Source organism: Osmerus mordax, chromosome 8 (genome assembly GCF_038355195.1).
Source record: "Osmerus mordax isolate fOsmMor3 chromosome 8, fOsmMor3.pri, whole genome shotgun sequence".
NCBI lineage: Eukaryota > Metazoa > Chordata > Actinopteri > Osmeriformes > Osmeridae > Osmerus > Osmerus mordax.
The window spans coordinates 2,260,823-2,278,497 of NC_090057.1; the positions used below are offsets into that span (position 1 = coordinate 2,260,823).

Here is a 17,675-nt window from a genome sequence, read left to right on the forward strand (position 1 = left end):
TGTCCTTGTACAGTAGATCTGCACTCTTCTGAACCGCATACTGCTGCTTTCATAATGAACTTGAGCAGGCAGCCGATGAAAGCTCTCTTAACCCTGGCCAATTTAGATGAGGCATGCAAAGTCCTGTGTCAGTAATTTTGCCACTTGGCACCTGACCCCAGTGTGAAGCCAGTCTGCCTGTCCAGTACTGCATGTCAGTCCAGCAGCAGCCAGAGAGGTGCTCAACCCTCCTCTCTGTAGAGCAGAGCTGTCAAACAACCCTCCTCTTCCCCTCTGTTGTTTACCCTGAGACAGCTTGGCAGTCCGATCTGCTCAACTGTCCACACACACACACTCTTACACACAGATGAAAGGGCTATGAAGTAATCATCAAGTGTTCAGTATCACATCCTGTTGATGTGAGGTGGGCTTACATTGTGTAATTACTCTTGAACCATTGTTTGGTGGATTGTGTTTGTGTACAGTAGGTGATCAGTTTGAGGGGTTAGTGTTAGTCCCCACATGGTCTCTCTTACATTTACATTTACATTTAGTCATTTAGCAGACGCTCTTATCCAGAGCGACTTACAGTAAGTACGGGGACATTCCCCCGAGGCATGTAGGTTGAAGTGCCTTGCCCAAGGACACAACGTCAGTTTGGCACGGCCGGGAATCGAACTGGCAACCTTCGGATTACTAGCCCGATTCCCTCACCGCTCAGCCACCTGACTCTCTTCTCCCGCTGACGACAGCAGCGGCGTCATCGGGAGAGACCCATGACTTCTGCTGAGTCCAGTGCTGATGTCATAGGCCGCTGCCTGTCATGTGACTTGGCAGGCGCACGCATAGGGGCTGTCAGCCACCTCTTGGCACCCAGCTGCTCACACACACACACACACACACACACACATGCTCACATGCTCACACACACACACACACACACACACACATGCTCACACACACACACGTCACCACAACAATTCTTCCCTTTGTGCCATCCATCTAATGAAGACACCAAACGTGTGCCTGTGTTGATAGTTTTGGTGCAGTTTGTGGTAGCTAACGTAGTATCAGACTCACACGTCCTCGTCACACATGAGTAAACGGTCTACCATGGGTGAATGCCTAGCATGGGGACGCCATTGGGGACAACTACTGACATATGAGAGCCAGAGAGATCCTGTGATCCCCTCCAGCACCTTCAGAGCATTACATTCAGTCATTCAGCAGACGCTCTTATCCAGAGCGACTTACAGTAAGTACAGGGACATTCCCCCCGAGGCAAGTAGGGTGAAGTGCCTTGCCCAAGGACACAACGTCATTTGGCACGGACGGGAATCGAACTGGCAACCTTCAGATTACTAGCCCGCTTCCCTCACCGCTCAGCCACCTGACTCCCCTGAGTCAGTGCAGAGTATATATTCCCAGAAACCACGTCACAAGACAGTCAGAGTGTGTCATTGTAGCATTGTGCACATTCCGATATCGTGCAAAAGTGTGATAGCAAGACATTCGTCTTTTGCACACATGCCACTCACTGTGCCGTTGTGTAATCGCAGAATGAAATGATGCGTAAAACGGTACGCTTTTCTGAAACCTCGTCAAAACTGGGGTAGGCCCAGGCCTATAGAGAGATCATTTGGTATTGGGAATATTTTTTGAATAAATTAAATTAGCTGGAACTGTCATCTGGAACCGTGGCACCAAGTCCCTAGAGCCAGACAAATCACATTACACAGATGGCATCACACAGTCCCGGTTATGATCCCAACACCCTCCCCTGGGTTTCACCAGCAAGTCTGTGTTTGTGTTTTATCGACCTGTATGGTTTTAACTGCCACACCACATCAGTTAAAAGGTTATTCTGAATATGTCTAAGATCAAAATAGTTTGACAAATGAATTAAGTGACAGTACAGTGTGTATCCAGGGAGTCAGGTGGCTGAGCGGTTAGGGAATCGGGCTAGTAATCTGAAGGTTGCCAGTTCGATTCCCGGTCATGCCATCTGATGCACTTCACCCTACTTGCCTCGGGGGAATGTCCCTGTACTTACTGTAAGTCACTCTGGATAAGAGCGTCTGCTAAATGACTAAATGTAAATGTATCCTTTGAGATGTTAGCCTGTGTCTGACTCCAACAGAGACCAGTCTTTGGTCTTGTTGATACTTTTATCTACAATCTAAAATATCGATAAAGGGGTCACTTGGGGTCACTGAAATGAGGGGTTAAATGAACAGACAAGAACTGCCTGTTTCTGGCGAGACTCGTTCAGTTAGAGATTTAACAACTAGGCTTCCCCCAAATGTTTCACAAGGTTTTTCCATTTTTAAGCCCTCGCCTCCACATTTAATCTCTGCCGCTCTGCACCTTTCATCTTTAATACAACCCTGCATTCAAAGGTTTAATGCTGCCTTGATCGTCCTTCGATTTTGACAGGCAAGACTATATTTACATTTACATTTAGTCATTTAGCAGACGCTCTTATCCAGAGCGACTTACAGTAAGTACAGGGACATTCCCCCCGAGGCAAGTAGGATGAAGTGCCTTGCCCAAGGACACAACGTCATTTTGCACGGCCGGGAATCGAACTGGCAACCTTCTGATTACTAGCCCGCTTCCCTAACCGCTCAGCCACCTGACTCCCTATTTCAGATTATATAACTGAATCAATGGGCCTCCAGAGAGCGTCTTCCAACCACAAACTGAAACGTTCAAACCACTGCACCCGTGGTAGAGCAGCAATGTGCTTAGGAAAGGTTTCCACCATATTCGATTCTGCAGTCTGAACAACAAAACAGATATCTGTCACGTTGTTTGGAAGGAGCAGCACATTTGAGAGAACAGATAAACTAAGGAGGTTAAATATAAATAAATAAATAAATACTGATAAGTTAAATATTGTTGATTATGTGTAACCAAAACAACTGTGAAATGTGGTATGCTATTATAGTTAGGCCACAGTATGTTTTGCATGTTAGTTCACAATCCCCAAATTCCAAATTGAGTCATTTGTCGGGTTCAAGTACCATAAGAAGAATGTTTTTTATTCATGTAATTTATTAATGATATGTTGCTCTGCTGGTAGGTGCATTGATGTCAAGTGTTTTTTTGTTTTCAGAGCGAAACGAGCGGTAATGTTTATGACCCGCAGAGCTTTCATGCATATTTAATACCGTGGATTTTCTGTCAGTTTTCTATGTCATACATAAACATGTGTGTAACAAAGACAGTAGTTCTGTGTCAACAATAGCTCCCTGTGCTCCAAGCCACTGCTGTCACACGCGACATACTGTTCATCTGCATTGCAAAGAAGCTATTTCTTTGATGAATTTCTATGAATTTCATTGTGGACTTGTACCGTAGTGCCGCTGACATTCCACACTCCCCTTCCAGCCCGTGTTCTCAGCAGCTCACGACGAGCAGTGAAACGTTCAAATCCCAGCAGCTGTGGAACTTTTCCCACCTCAACTGAAACACGGAAGCAGGTACAAGTCAGGGTCGGCTCCGAGGGGGGGGGGGCATGGAGGGTGGATGCCCCCCACATGAACCCCCCCCCAATTATTTTATCTATACGTTTCTATAAGAGAGCCATATACAAAAAGGCCCCTTATGGAAACCAAATGCCCCCCCCCCCCCATCCGATTCACTCTGGAGCCGAGCCTGGCACAAGCCCAAAGCAGCCCAGGTTGTGAGCTAGCCAGCTGACAGTGTACAGTGTCCCTCCTGAGTGCTGTCCCAGCCCTCTCCCTCGGCTCTGCTGCTGCCTGGCTCTGCAGTGCTGATGCAGCTGCTGGAGGCTGACAAAGGAGACGATTGAGGAGTAAGGTGGCTGAGCGGTGAGGGAGTCGGGCTAGTAATCTGAAGGTTGCCAGTTCGATTCCCAGCCGTGCCAAATGACGTTGTGTCCTTGGGCAAGGCACTTCACCCTACTTGCTTCGGGGAGAATGTCCCTGTACTTACTGTAAGTCGCTCTGGATAAGAGCGTCTGCTAAATGACTAAATGTAAACGTAAATGATTGCTTATGCTGGCATGGGCCTGCTCCTGGCTGGCGCGTCAAGTCAGGCTCTGGCCCTCTGTGTGCCTCGTTACAGAGCAGCCGTGCAGGACTCTTGTGTGTCAAAGGGGCCTTAAACCATTGCTGATGTTAATGTCCCTCTTTCTAATCACCGGGCTGAGTGGCAGAGAAGCTGTGTGTCAGCAGGCTGGGAACGAACTGTTCTTCACTGTCAGCAAATCTGAGGTTCTTGTTATGTTCTCACTTGGGTTTTCCTGTGAGAATGTTTTTGTTTTTTTCTAATCCACTCTCAGTCAGTCAGTCAGCCAGCCTCTGTGAAGGATGTCTTCTTATTTTAAACTTCAGAGGTTAAAGAAGATGTAGGCTACTGTATGTGACAATTTAATTAATTCAAAATTGAAAGGAGTGCAGCTTGTGTCATTTGGATCACACACCTCATGCAGATGGATAGACAGTAAATGCACCAATACACCACCACATAAACCTAAATATAGGTTACAGTCAGAGTGCTGGCCTACAAGTATAAACTCAGTAAATGCTGCCACAGTTTTGTCTAAAAGATCTCACCAGAAGTTATTTATGACTCTCAAAAAAGTCGCCAGTTGTCGCTAGATAAGACTTTTTGTCGCTAGTGAAGGTGAAAATGTGCTAAATCTAGTGACAAAGTCACTAAATTAGCAAGTCTGTGATGCCATTATTGAAACGGTAGAGTTCCATATTTCCTCAGAGCGTAGCTGTGGTATGACCTCACCGTGGCCGAGGGTACGCGTTTCCTTGTCCGGTCTGAGTTAAGTGTGTAAGGCTTGAGTGAAGGCTATGGGGGGCCGTACCAGACCACAGGGTTACCCGCATCCCCAGCAGCCAGCCAGTGCGCGGAGAGCCATCTATGCAGTGTACCAGGCCGTCTTCCTAACCCTAACCCAGGCCGTCTTCGTGCAGCCAGGCCAGTGGCCCAGACATTTGGCACAGTGAACAAATGACAGGAGAATGACTAGGGCTTGTTGTGCACTGCTGGTCATGTGATCTTTGTGTGGCTGAATGACTTTCCCCCGCCTGCAGCCTCGGCCATCATGCTGGATGGGAGTTGCAGAGGATGAAAGGACAGCCAGCTCTCTCGCTCTGTTCTGTTGGAGGCCTGCTCTTACTCCACACTACTCTACTGTAATGTGTTTTGTATTCATACTGTAGTTCACTCTACTGAACCCTGCTCTGGGCTGTCTTCAGAGAGAGAGAGAGAGAGAGACAGAGAGAGAGATACACAGAGAGATACACAGAGAGATACACAGAGAGATAAAGAGAGATAAAGAGAGAGATACACAGAGAGAGATACACAGAGAGGGCTGTAAGATAGACACAAAAATAAGCGCCAGCTACAGCTAAGTGGTAATTTACCAGAAAGATGATGGTTGAAAGTCACGTTTTGCTCTTGTAGGTAACACAGCTCGGTTGTTTTGGAGAAGGGTTAGGGTTAGGGGTAGGAAATCTTCTTCAGTTTCATCCACATGCCATACAAGAATAGCCATACAAACCCTCAACTGAAAAAAGTCAGGCTGTGTTGATGGTGTCTGCCAGAATGAATACTACTGCATGATATACTGGATGACACCAGTGACAGTATGTTTAAAGATAACATATGCTCGGAGGTACAAGAAATGATAGATTATACAAATACCTTAAAAGATGCAAACACATTGATAGTTTTAACAGCTTTCTTATTAGAAGAATGTAGAATGGTCTTAAAGTACTGCTTGAATTCCCTGTAGAAAACACACGTGAAATTGCATACGTCCAATTCAATTCACTATGCACGCATCACTTCCTCATATTGAACAAGACAGGTATACAACTTCCGGTAGCTAGCAGTTGCGTTGGTTACATGTGAGCTATGCAATTGGGCCGCGAAGCGGAAAAGGTTGGTAATGGCTGGCCTAGTCCATAGGCCGTAGATTAATCCATCTTTTTAAGAAACCTCCCAAATGTCTCTGTGCTGATGGAAGACCTGGGACAGGCTCCACTAGATGATGTCATCCACCTGGGACAGGCTCCACTAGATGATGTCATCCACCTGGGACAGGCTCCACTAGATGATGTCATCCACCTGGGACAGGCTCCACTAGATGATGTCATCCACCTGGGACAGGCTCCACTAGATGATGTCATCCACCTGGGACAGGCTCCACTAGATGATGTCATCCACCTGGGACAGGCTCCACTAGATGATGTCATCCACCTGGGACAGGCTCCACTAGATGATGTCATCCCTGAAGGAGCGATGGCAGGGAACAATGGGGTGAAGACACTCCTGAAGGAGGAGTGGTGCTGTCAGCCCTGATGACTGCCCCTGTGTTCTCTCTCTCTCTCTCTGCGCCTCTGTGTTTCTCTCTTCTTTTTCTCTCTGCTTTCTCCCTCTGTCCCTCTCTGTCCCTCTCTCTCCTCTCTCTCTCTCTGTCCCTCTCTCTCCTCTCTCTCTCTGTCCCTCTCTCTCCTCTCTCTCTGTCCCTCTCTCTCTCCTCTCGCTCTCTCTCTCTCTCTCCCTGTCCCTCTCCTCCCTCTCTCCCTCTCTCTCTTTCGCCCTTCTGTGCCCCCCTGAGGCTGAGGTAATCATATAGCAGTACTGTAGTTCTTCTCTCTACCCACTTACACAGGACTCGGGCCTAAATATAGTGCTACTCCACTTCTGAATCTGGTTACTAATAGAGAAAGATGAAATCCGTGAGGGGATCCGTGTACCCCTGTTAAAATGTGTGAGAATGATTGTTTGAAACCATGTAACAGCAACCACACCACCAACAACAGCAGCAGCCAGCAGCAGCAACAGACAAAGTCATTCCGAGCCATATGTAGCACAGGAAGTGAGAGTTGTCGCTGTGTAACAGCGTTAGATTGCAGTAGCAGGGCTCTGCTTTAAAGGTTTGGCTAATGGCTTACAAGTACAAGATTTGGCAGTGGGAACAGAGAGCCTGTTGTAGATAAAGTGCAGTTTGTAATTGTGCCATGGAGTTAAACACTGTCCCAGTGGGGGCAACAATGAGTCGGCTGTTGACCATTAGTCTTGGTTGGAAAGTCCTGGCAGTGTTTTTAGAGGTGTGTACAGTACGCATAGTTTGAAGTTGTGTGTGTGTGTGTCTAAGCATTATCGGTCATTTTCTGGTCTCTGGGGCGAGATCATATGTGGTCGGAACACCTATACGCTCAGTGGATTGTGTTAAATTACCTTGCTAAAAAAAATCTGTATTTTCTGCAAAGGTGCAGAAAGCATGACCAACAGTGTATTCCACATCTTTGAAGATGATTCCTTCCAAGTGTTGTTTGAGAAATGGTCATTCCAGCCCTACTTGTTCCACCTCTCCTCTGCTCTGTCAGACTTGGGATGGAGAGCCTCTGCTCTGACCGCTGCAGCAGTGAAGTGTTTGACAGAACGGAAGTTAGGGAAATGAGGCCAACACGCAGGGTTTGCATCAAAGCTGGAACCTTACAGTCTGCACTGTTCTCTGTTGTTTACAAACAGACTCGTATCGAGGTCGGCGTTTAACAGAACGCTGCCTGTCACTTGGTCCAAAGGCGTTCCCTCTGGAGAGTCTGGGAGGATGTTAAACACCCAGGCCCACATTCTTCTCTTCGAAGCGAAAATGACGACATTGGACGTTGCGAGTAGTTCAGATGCATGTTTTATTGAACGATTCGATGAATAATTAAATGTTTCTCTTTTCCTACAGGCCCTCTATTTTCGCGGTGCACAAAGCAATGTGGAGCATATAAAGATCCAGATACGCTGAAAACCAGAGGTACACACACACACACAGCTGGCCACCACAGGTTGAAGCTGTGCTATAGAGGTTCCTGCTGTGCGTAAGATACTGCTTACACCTGTATTGATCCTAGACACGTGCCAAGATCCTTCTAGATTCTAGAGTACATTCCCCTACTCTAAATATATATAGATCCAATGGTGTATTCAATTTGAAATACTGCCTAATGGTGTGTGACTTCGTCGGGAACACCAGTATCATTCTGATATGTCCGCTGGATGATAATGAGCATGTTTAGGCATGTAGTTGTGTGTGATCGAACACCAGGGGGACCCCCCCCCCCCCACAATCCCTTCCGTTTGTAATCTTATCCTCATGGCCGGCCAGAGTTCAGCCCACAACACGACCGACAGGTTAATCTGAGGTTTCCCTCCCTCAGGACAAGCCAGGCTTCCCTCCCTCCTCATCCGGCTGTTCTCTCACGCTCATTCCTTCAATTGACCCTTTTTTCCCTACATTCGCAGCAAATTTCTTTAGGGTAAAAACATGTTTGCATTTGATCGTAATCCCTGTCGTCGCATGCTGGCCTTCTGTGTCCCTGGAGGCCGTCAGAGTGGCTCAAGTTCCAGATTACAGCACACAGCCCTCTCTCCTCTCTGCTCTGCACTCTCTCTCCTCCCTGCTCTGCACCCTCTCTCCTGCTCCCCAGCCTGTCTACAGCACCCTCTCTCCTCCCTGCTCTGCACCCTCTCTCCTGCTCCCCAGCCTGTCTACAGCACCCTCTCTCCTCCCTGCTCTGCACTCTCTCTCCTGCTCCCCAGCCTGTCTACAGCACCCTCTCTCCTCTCTGCTCTGCACTCTCTCTCCTGCTCCCCAGCCTGTCTACAGCACCCTCTCTCCTCCCTGCTCTGCACCCTCTCTCCTGCTCCCCAGCCTGTCTACAGCACCCTCTCTCCTCTCTGCTCTGCACCCTCTCTCCTGCTCCCCAGCCTGTCTACAGCACCCTCTCTCCTCTCTGCTCTGCACTCTCTCTCCTGCTCCCCAGCCTGTCTACAGCACCCTCTCTCCTCCCTGCTCTGCACCCTCTCTCCTGCTCCCCAGCCTGTCTACAGCACCCTCTCTCCTCTCTGCTCTGCACTCTCTCTCCTCCTCCCCAGCCTGTCTACAGCACCCTCTCTCCTCTCTGCTCTGCACTCTCTCTCCTGCTCCCCAGCCTGTCTACAGCACCCTCTCTCCTCTCTGCTCTGCACTCTCTCTCCTCCTCCCCAGCCTGTCTACAGCACCCTCTCTCCTCTCTGCTCTGCACTCTCTCTCCTGCTCCCCAGCCTGTCTACAGCACCCTCTCTCCTCTCTGCTCTGCACTCTCTCTCCTGCTCCCCAGCCTGTCTACAGCACCCTCTCTCCTCTCTGCTCTGCACTCTCTCTCCTCCTCCCCAGCCTGTCTACAGCACCCTCTCTCCTCTCTGCTCTGCACTCTCTCTCCTGCTCCCCAGCCTGTCTACAGCACCCTCTCTCCTGCTCCCCAGCCTGTCTACAGCACCCTCTCTCGAGTTTTTTGGGAGTTTTTCCTTGTCTTCCTTGAGGGTTTAGGTTGGTTGAGGGGCAGTTCTATGGGCATATGTGAAGCCCTCTGTGACATGCTTGCGTGTACAAAGGGCTATACAAATAAATTTGATTTGATTTGAAATTTGACTCCTCCTCCCCAGCCTGTCTACAGCACCCTCTCTCCTCCCTGCTCTGCACCCTCTCTCCTGCTCCCCAGCCTGTCTACAGCACCATCTCTCCTCCCTTCCTGCTGCCTCGCAGCACAGTGGCTCTCTTCAGCTCCCTTGTTGTTTTGAGCATGAGGGAGAGCGCTCCATGCATGGCCCTGTCAGAGACAGCAGCCTCCTGCTGAAGAGACGAGTCACAGCCTGTCCTGTGGACAAAAGGGGACCTTTAATGGAAACCGCTGGCGGAGAACTGTATGACACGTCTTTAAATGGAAAAATCATTTCCCCCCCCCCTCAAAGTCAGAATTCCTCAACAGTGGCTGTGGAAACGGGTTAGTGCACACAAGGGCTTCATCCAGGAATCTGGATGAAGACGGGTATTCAGCATTCATCGCCTGCGCATACATTATGCAGCATTACACACAGTTTGTCCTCCCGCTCTCCTCTGTGGTCTCTCCTGACTCATTCGGCACATCGCACCAGACAGGCTTGTAGTTAGCCGCGGCGCTAGCTCTGATTGCTCCTACCTGAAGGAGGCACAGGCACTCTCACAGGGCGCTGTGAGAGTTTCCGCTGGCTCGAGGTGGAAGGAGAGCATGTCTACGAGGCGGTTCAGAACGGCAGGTTAGTCATTGCGGCTCGGATAGATTCTGAGCTCCGCGGTGGTGAGGTTCTCCACGCACCAAGACCTCCCCACCCCCCCCTCTGTCGCTCTGTCAGTGGAACAACACACACACAGTTAGTTTGTGTGTGCGTGGGAGAGATAGTGGAGGATGAGACTTGAAAATGACTCATTGATTCCATGAGTTGTTTAATGTCAAGAACTCTCCCATTTTCTTGGAATGTTGCATGTATTCATGCTCCATGAGCTAAACTGAATACTCGTTGTACAGTTAGCATTGTTATATTTCCAGGCCTTGCATATATAATGTCCTTCATATTTACATCCTATTATTCTCACATAAACACGTGCTCTCTCTCCCTCTCTTACACACTGTAATAGCGGAGATTGTGGCTCGTGGGAGTCAGGTGGCTGAGCGGTTAGGGAATCGGGCTAGTAATCTGAAGGTTGCCAGTTCGCTTCCCGGCTGTGCCAAATGACGTTGTGTCCTTGGGCAAGGCACTTCACCCTACATGCCTCAGGGGAATGTCCCTGTACTTACTGTAAGTCGCTCTGGATAAGAGCGACTGCTAAATGACTAAATGTAAATGTCTAAATGTAGATTGTGTGGGGCTTTGAACTAGTTTCACTAAATGTCAGAGGAAGTTCAGTTTTGTTCAGCCTGTGGTTGATTCTGATGTTGCTGCACGATCATATATGGGCTGTGTTTGCTTGAAGCTAACCAACCTGTTTTCGCTGCACTATATATATCTATATATATATATCTATATATATATATATAGATATATATATCTATATATATATATATAGATATATATATCTATATATATCTATCTATATATCTATCTATATATCTATATATATATAGATAGATATATAGATAGATATATAGATAGATATATAGATATATATATCTATATATCTATATATCTATATATCTATATAGATAGATATATAACACACATCTGTTGGCCTTCTTCCCATACCCTGTTCTGTCTCCCTGCCCTCCTAATGAAGCTATTTGTCACGGCGGACATAAGCGATGAGGTGTTGTATGCGCTATCTCTATAGAATACATGATGTTTTTAAATTAGTAGTTTAGAGGCGAAGACACTGCTCTCTTTTGCGACAACAAATCGCTGGGCTGCAGGTGAGCAACTGCCTGATCTGTGGTGGGACAGAGTCACCTCAGACCTCCTGTCTGTCTTAACCTTCTGAGCTCCCTCCGCACCCTCGCTAACGGCCCCGGTCAGCCAGCGTGACTACCTGGTTCCTCTCTGCTTTCCCACGCGACAGCTCAGTCACCGCAGGAGTAACAGGCCACAGCTCTCTGTGGAGCGTGACACCTCAGCCAATGAGAACAACCAACGAGGAACTGAATACGTCCGTTTCTCCACCTTGCGTGTCTCTGCAGCCTGAAGTATTATCCCTCGCTAGTGATGCCTTCACATACACACAACTGTAGACACACACAAGCCTACTGCTCTGTGTGCCTGGCAGCACACGGTGTTCTCACCTCCAGGCAAAAAACTGGGAGAGAGAGAGAGAGAGACTGGTGGGGAATGATGGAACCCAGACCTCCTGCCTAGCGAGAAGGCCTCTTTCCTCCTCTGCTCCTCCCTTGCCTGATGAAAGAGGGCCTACAGGAACTCCCAGTATGAGGAGAGAACAGAGCAGCCAAGTCGTAATGATCTCTGGCTCACTTCACCCAGGGTGCCCCTCCTGATCTCTGGCTCACTTCACCCTGGGTGCCCCTCCTGATCTCTGGCTCACTTCACCCAGGGTGCCCCTCCTGATCTCTGGCTCACTTCACCCTGGGTGCCCCTCCTGATCTCTGGCTCACTTCACCCAGGGTGCCCCTCCTGATCTCTGGCTCACTTCACCCTGGGTGCCCCTCCTGATCTCTGGCTCACTTCACCCTGGGTGCCCCTCCTGATCTCTGGCTCACTTCACCCTGGGTGCCCCTCCTGGGAGGAGGCAGATGGGCATGATGATGGAGCACATGTGTGGATGTTTGGCTCCGAGGAGACGCCGTCGTTTATGCAGCGCGTCCTTGTTGTCTCTGGATCCGGATGTTTGTTTCGACTCAGGAAGTTACAGGGAATGGAGTTTATGAGCCGTGGCTGTTTGGCGGTAGCTGGGGTGCGCGGCGCTCACTGTGATGTTAGCTATGCTACAGGATGTGGCAGGTTTCTCGTGTGAGGGGAGAGAGGGGGCTCCCATATGTCGATGTTACCATGACCCCCACCCTGTCTTGCTGACTCCACAGCACCAAACTTGACTTACCAAAGCCCCCTGCCATCCACCCATCCCCCTCTATCACACCGATAACCAACCCTCTAGAGTATAGCTGCCTCTGAGAGTCTCTGCTGCGGGGAGCCTGCTCACTCGCGCAGGGTAACTTATGTCTATGCATGAGAGCAGCGGCTACAAGCTGCCATATGGCCCTAACAAACAAAACGTGCGTCAGCCTGCGCTGACTTTTATTGGCCAACGTGAAAAAGGCAGCAATGCGTGAATCTGAGGCGAGGGACAGTGGCAGCTGTCTTCTCTCACGGGAGCGCCGAGACTTAGTGCGGTCTCTCGATGAGAAGCGTGACAGGTATATTGTCAGAGGAGCAGGGAAGGCCTTGGTTCAGACCACGCTGTCTAGGGGCTTCACACATGGAGGGGCTTATGCTGGACATGGCTGGAAGCACGGTGACAATGGCCTCTTTCTCCAGAGCCTGCTGCCGGCCCAGACACCCCTGCATGGAAACACGTCCAGGTTGCAAATGAGCCTAATCTTCACCCATCCAGTCAAGATGGCCGCAGCCTCCACACAAAAGCAGGAGGGCCTCCAGACAGACCGTGAATCCCTCCCCCTCCCCAGAGCTGGAGCCTATTCACCCAACGCTCACTTTGGTCATTCTAGCCCACAAGAGGTTTTCAGCCTAAACCTGGCCCCTCGTAAACCCTCACTGGAGTGTTGATGCTGGTCACTGATTTACATCGTCTTCAGCTTGATTTACAGTTCTGTTCCCTTCTTTTGAGGGGGCGGAGTGGGGGAGGGGGGGAGGAGAACCGGGGCTGGTGCTAAAACACAAGTAGAGGCCCTTTGAAGTTATGCTTGTTGCCTTTAGCTGCAGGCAGCCTCTATGCTGTCTCTGTTATGGTTTACAGATTGTGCGAGTCTGCCACATGTTTGGGTTGGTGGTGGTTCAGACCCGCTGTTCCTGCTCCTAGGCTCCTGCATGCTGACTGGTGTCTGGGTGACCAAGACGGCGACCAGATCATTTCACGATCATGTTAGGGAGCCTGGACATTCAGAATAATAAATGTTCTTACTTAACTGTGACTCTGTAGTTTCGAAGAAGGATTCGTTCCCACTGAATTTTCGAAATCGGTAACAGTGTGCCTCACTTCCTGTTGTGTTCCTTAAAATGACCTCACTGGGCTGTAAGCTGGTTTTTAGTGAATCCATACGCAATACCAGCTGATACATTTCACATGACATGAATGGCCATTTAGTGGATCGGCATGAGCAGGACTCTGTACTGTCTGAATGCTCCTGGCAGAGCTTGTGATGCTAAGTGGGCACAGCTTGCCTTCAGAGTGGCTGTTGCGTGACCACGTGGTAATGCTTAAGCCCGGCAGGGACCCAAGCTGGTGAAGAGGTCCTTGAGGTCGCCTTTTAACTCTGCGTGCCGTTTGGTTCCAGGCTCCACACAGGACAATCTGGACAGAGGAGGAAATTAAAAGCAAATGTTTTCGCCACATGCAGCCGAGTCTGACATGGATGTTAATCCGAAGCCTCTCTATCATACATCTGTGTGCTGGTCTTAGCAGCTCAAGACCCTCTTTGTAAAGCTGTATTTATGTGCTGAATGTCCTTGTTTCATGATTCCTCCATTAGAGGAAATCTCAAGCCTATCTAGTCGACCAGAAGCTGTTTTCGCTGTTGTTGTGACATTAGAAAAGTTGTACTGTGGTACTTAAACATACTCAGACATCTGTGGATTGGTCTTAATTGGACCCACCTACCTTGCCACAGGCCTGCTGGAAGGCTGCTAAGCACTGAAGGATAGGAAGTAAACCTGCCTGTCCATCACAAAACCAACTGGAGTCATCTCTCATACTTTCATAGCGTGGTAGGTACGGTGTTAGTTTTTTTTTGCAGCATCCTGTATGTGAGAAAAATCGTTTTTACTCTAGGTTTGAGCTGTTAATAACAAGACAAGTTTGTCTTTTCTGGTGGTTACCGCGACAACAGGCCTGACTTCATCGGAAGTTGCCCCCTAACAAAATAGATGCTGCTGGGTTTTTTAACTTCCTCTCTATGTCCGAGTATTAAATCCCAGGTTCATTCCAGCACACGCATACATTTACTCACACTCACTGCCTAAGCCTGCGAAGACGCAAAACAAAGGGGCCTAAAATAATCCTCCCTAATCAGAGCAGGATCCAGTGTGTCGGAGCTGCAGTGGCGTCAGAGCAGAGAAGTCTCCCGCTCAGCTCTCTCTGGTCTGGGCTCCTGTCTGTGTGGCCGCAGCACAGGCTGCCTGAGGACACAGCCTGGTCTGGGCTCCTGTCTGTGTGGCCGCAGCACAGGCTGCCTGAGGACACACAGCTGGACCATGTCCTCTTCTAGAGGCTGAGCAGATGACACGCGTCGGAAGCGAGATCATACCCACACATCCTGACTCACAGCCGGGGACACACACACACATGCCCATGTGCACACACACACACACAGCCCCCACACACACACAGCACCCAAGCGTCCCTAGTGCCTCGTCCTCAATCGTGATTGGCTCAGCCGTGGTGCCTGCGTCACCTCCTCCTAGCCGCTCCCCAGACCCTGCGAAGCCCTCCTCGCGGCAGCCCAGAGGAACTAGTGTGCTCGGGAATGTGGTAACCTAGCAACGAGGCTAAAGTGACAGACTGCTCCGCTGGTGTCTGATGAAGGGTCGTCTGTCTGTCTGTGTCTGCTCTCACTGCTGCTGACGCATAACTAGTACATCCTACCCCTCTACCCTAGAATCCTACCCCTCTACCCTAGCATCCTACCCCTCTACCCTAGCATCCTACCCTTCTACCATAGCATCCTACCCCTCTACCCTAGCATCCTACCCTAGCATCCTACCCTAGCATCCTACCCCTCTACCATAGCATCCTACCCCTCTACCCTAGCATCCTACCCTAGCATCCTACCCTAGCATCCTACCCCTCTACCATAGCATCCTACCCCTCTACCCTAGCATCCTACCCCTCTACCATAGCATCCAACCCCTCTACCCTAGCATCCTACCCCTCTACCCTAGCATCCTACCCTAGCATCCTACCCCTCTACCGTAGCATCCTACCCCTCTACCCTAGCATCCTACCCCTCTACCATAGCATCCAACCCCTCTACCCTAGCATCCTACCCCTCTACCCTAGCATCCTACCCCTCTACCCTAGCATCCTACCCCTCTACCCTAGAATCCTACCCCTCTACTTTAGCACTCTATCCACCCAGGCTCTGTCCGTTCTTCACCTGGACATGAAGGATGCATGTGAGTGTGTCAGGCAGGCAGTGCAGCCTGCGGTTCAGAGTGGAGCAGGCAGGCAGTGCAGCCTGCGGTTCAGAGTGGAGCAGGCAGGCAGTGCAGCCTGCGGTTCAGAGTGGAGCAGGCAGCAGGACAGACTAGCGAGGGCACAGCACGTGCTCCGTCGGGTACCCACAGTCTTGAGTGGCTGAGGTGAGCATGAGGCAGTCCTGCCCCGGCTTTATTAATATCCTGCGGTGGACTCGGGTTAACCCTCCCTCCCTCATCAGCAAAACCAACATCCGCCACATGGACGGAGCCACATGTCTCAGAGTCACTCAGGTCCTACCATGTTCTCAAGCCAGCCAGACCACCCTGCCCTCGTGAACTGTGTCGTTCTCGACAGGCAAAATGGAAACTTGACGCCTAGAGGCCCGTACCTTAGGGTGTACCACATCCTAACGAGCAGAGAGGTTTGTGTGTGCTAGCTGAAGGTGTTGCTCTGCTCCACAGTTGACATTTCTGTTGACTTTGAGACAGGATAGTCGAAGACACACGTCAATGTCGTTTCATTTGCTGTAATTCATCTGGGCCACAAACTGAGTGTGTGTGTGTGTGTGTTTACCATGCATTCTAATAAGTTCCAGTCCTGCTGATTGACCTTGAGTCCAGAGCACTTTGTCTCACCGCAGTGAAAAGAGGAAAATAAGGAAATTGCGGCTATGTTTCTAAACAATGGGCTGCTTCCTGTACAGAGCGCTCTTAGTCTCCAGCAATCTCAGAAGCTTCCCCACTGAGTACTTACCCGCATGCCTTCCCGCAAACTTCCGTCATCATCCTGACACGTTTGAGGAAATGAGGATCAGCAGTCTGTCGTTGTGAAGCCTGTTAACAGCAGCGTCACACAACCATGTCACGCCGTGGTCGTGGGTGATAACATATTCTCTCCCAGGGAGCTGTTAGCCGTTTGATTGGTCGTTTCTGCCGTGATTGTTGTCTCTCAACACGCGTACGGATTTAGTTTCTTCCGGCTCGTAAGGACTGAAATGACGGTGAATAGACGTGTGGATTTTCAAGGGCGTGGAATGCGTGAGTAAATAATTCAGGTTGCTGGTGCTCCATGCATTAGTACTGTATCCTTGTAGAGAGACTGCGTTGTCCTCTAAATGACCTCTGACTGACCTCTGCCAGGGATGAGAGAAGCCTCCTCAAACAAGATGGCCGCTCCCTCCTAGTCGCAAGTCTCTGCATCCTCAGCAGCTGGACAGACTGTGAGAGGACAGAAACGCCTGTTCAGCCATAACTGATATCGCTTGTCGTTACATTACATTTAGTCATTTAGCAGACGCTCTTATCCAGAGCGACTTACAGTAAGTACAGGGACATTCCCCCGAGGCAAGTAGGGTGAAGTGCCTTGCCCAAGGACACAACGTCAGCTGGCGTGACCGGGAATCGAACTGGCAACCTTCGGATTACTAGCCCGATTCCCTCACCGCTCAGCCACCTGACTCCATGTCGTTTGTGACATTTGGGTGGCACGCACCTGATGGCAGGCGTCTCAGCCGAGGCTGTGACCTGAGGGCTGAGGAGGTAATCAGCGGGTGATTGGAGATCGTTGCTCCGCGTCTCTCTGGGGACATGATGAATATTTCATCATGGAGGGGGCAGGAGCGCGTCCCGGAGGCGTGTATAACAGTGTTGATTTATTAAGGGGCCCTCGGGGTGTGGGTGGGGGGTGGTGGGTGGTGTCAGGGTGTGGGGGTTGAGAGGTCAAGTTGTGGACACAGCTGCATTGATAACACCAGGTCAACAGTCACCCAGGGGCCTCTGACTGCACGACAGTCAATGTGCTTCAGAATGACGTTCTGATGCCCGTCTGAGCGCTGGACTTGGTTTTGTGATTCAAATTCCCGTTAACTGACTAACTCCTTTGTGTCGACACATTTGAATGAAACACTGATACAACAGATTCCCCTCAGAAATGTCCTAATCCCAGTCCTATATCGATAACAGTTTGATGATGTGTGAATAATTCTGCTACCACAGTTTTTTCCTACCCATTCATGAAGGTGAAAGAACCCAGTTAG

At 49.8% G+C, this 17,675-nt stretch overlaps 1 protein-coding gene across 5 annotated transcripts in view; it reads left to right on the forward strand.

Annotated features, from left to right (window-relative positions):
* Positions 1-17,675, forward strand: part of fynb (FYN proto-oncogene, Src family tyrosine kinase b) — a 42,983-nt gene that overhangs the window by 1,731 nt on the left and 23,577 nt on the right. For 3 of the 5 annotated variants that reach the window (XM_067241294.1, XM_067241297.1, XM_067241298.1), the window contains exon 2: positions 7,712-7,780. The exons of 1 other annotated variant lie outside the window; for it this stretch is intronic. The gene's annotated coding sequence lies outside the window, so the exon portion shown is untranslated. Of the gene's footprint in view, positions 1-7,711; positions 7,781-16,661; positions 16,678-17,675 lie in introns of those variants that run through there. One more of the 5 variants, XM_067241296.1, reaches the window with a different exon arrangement.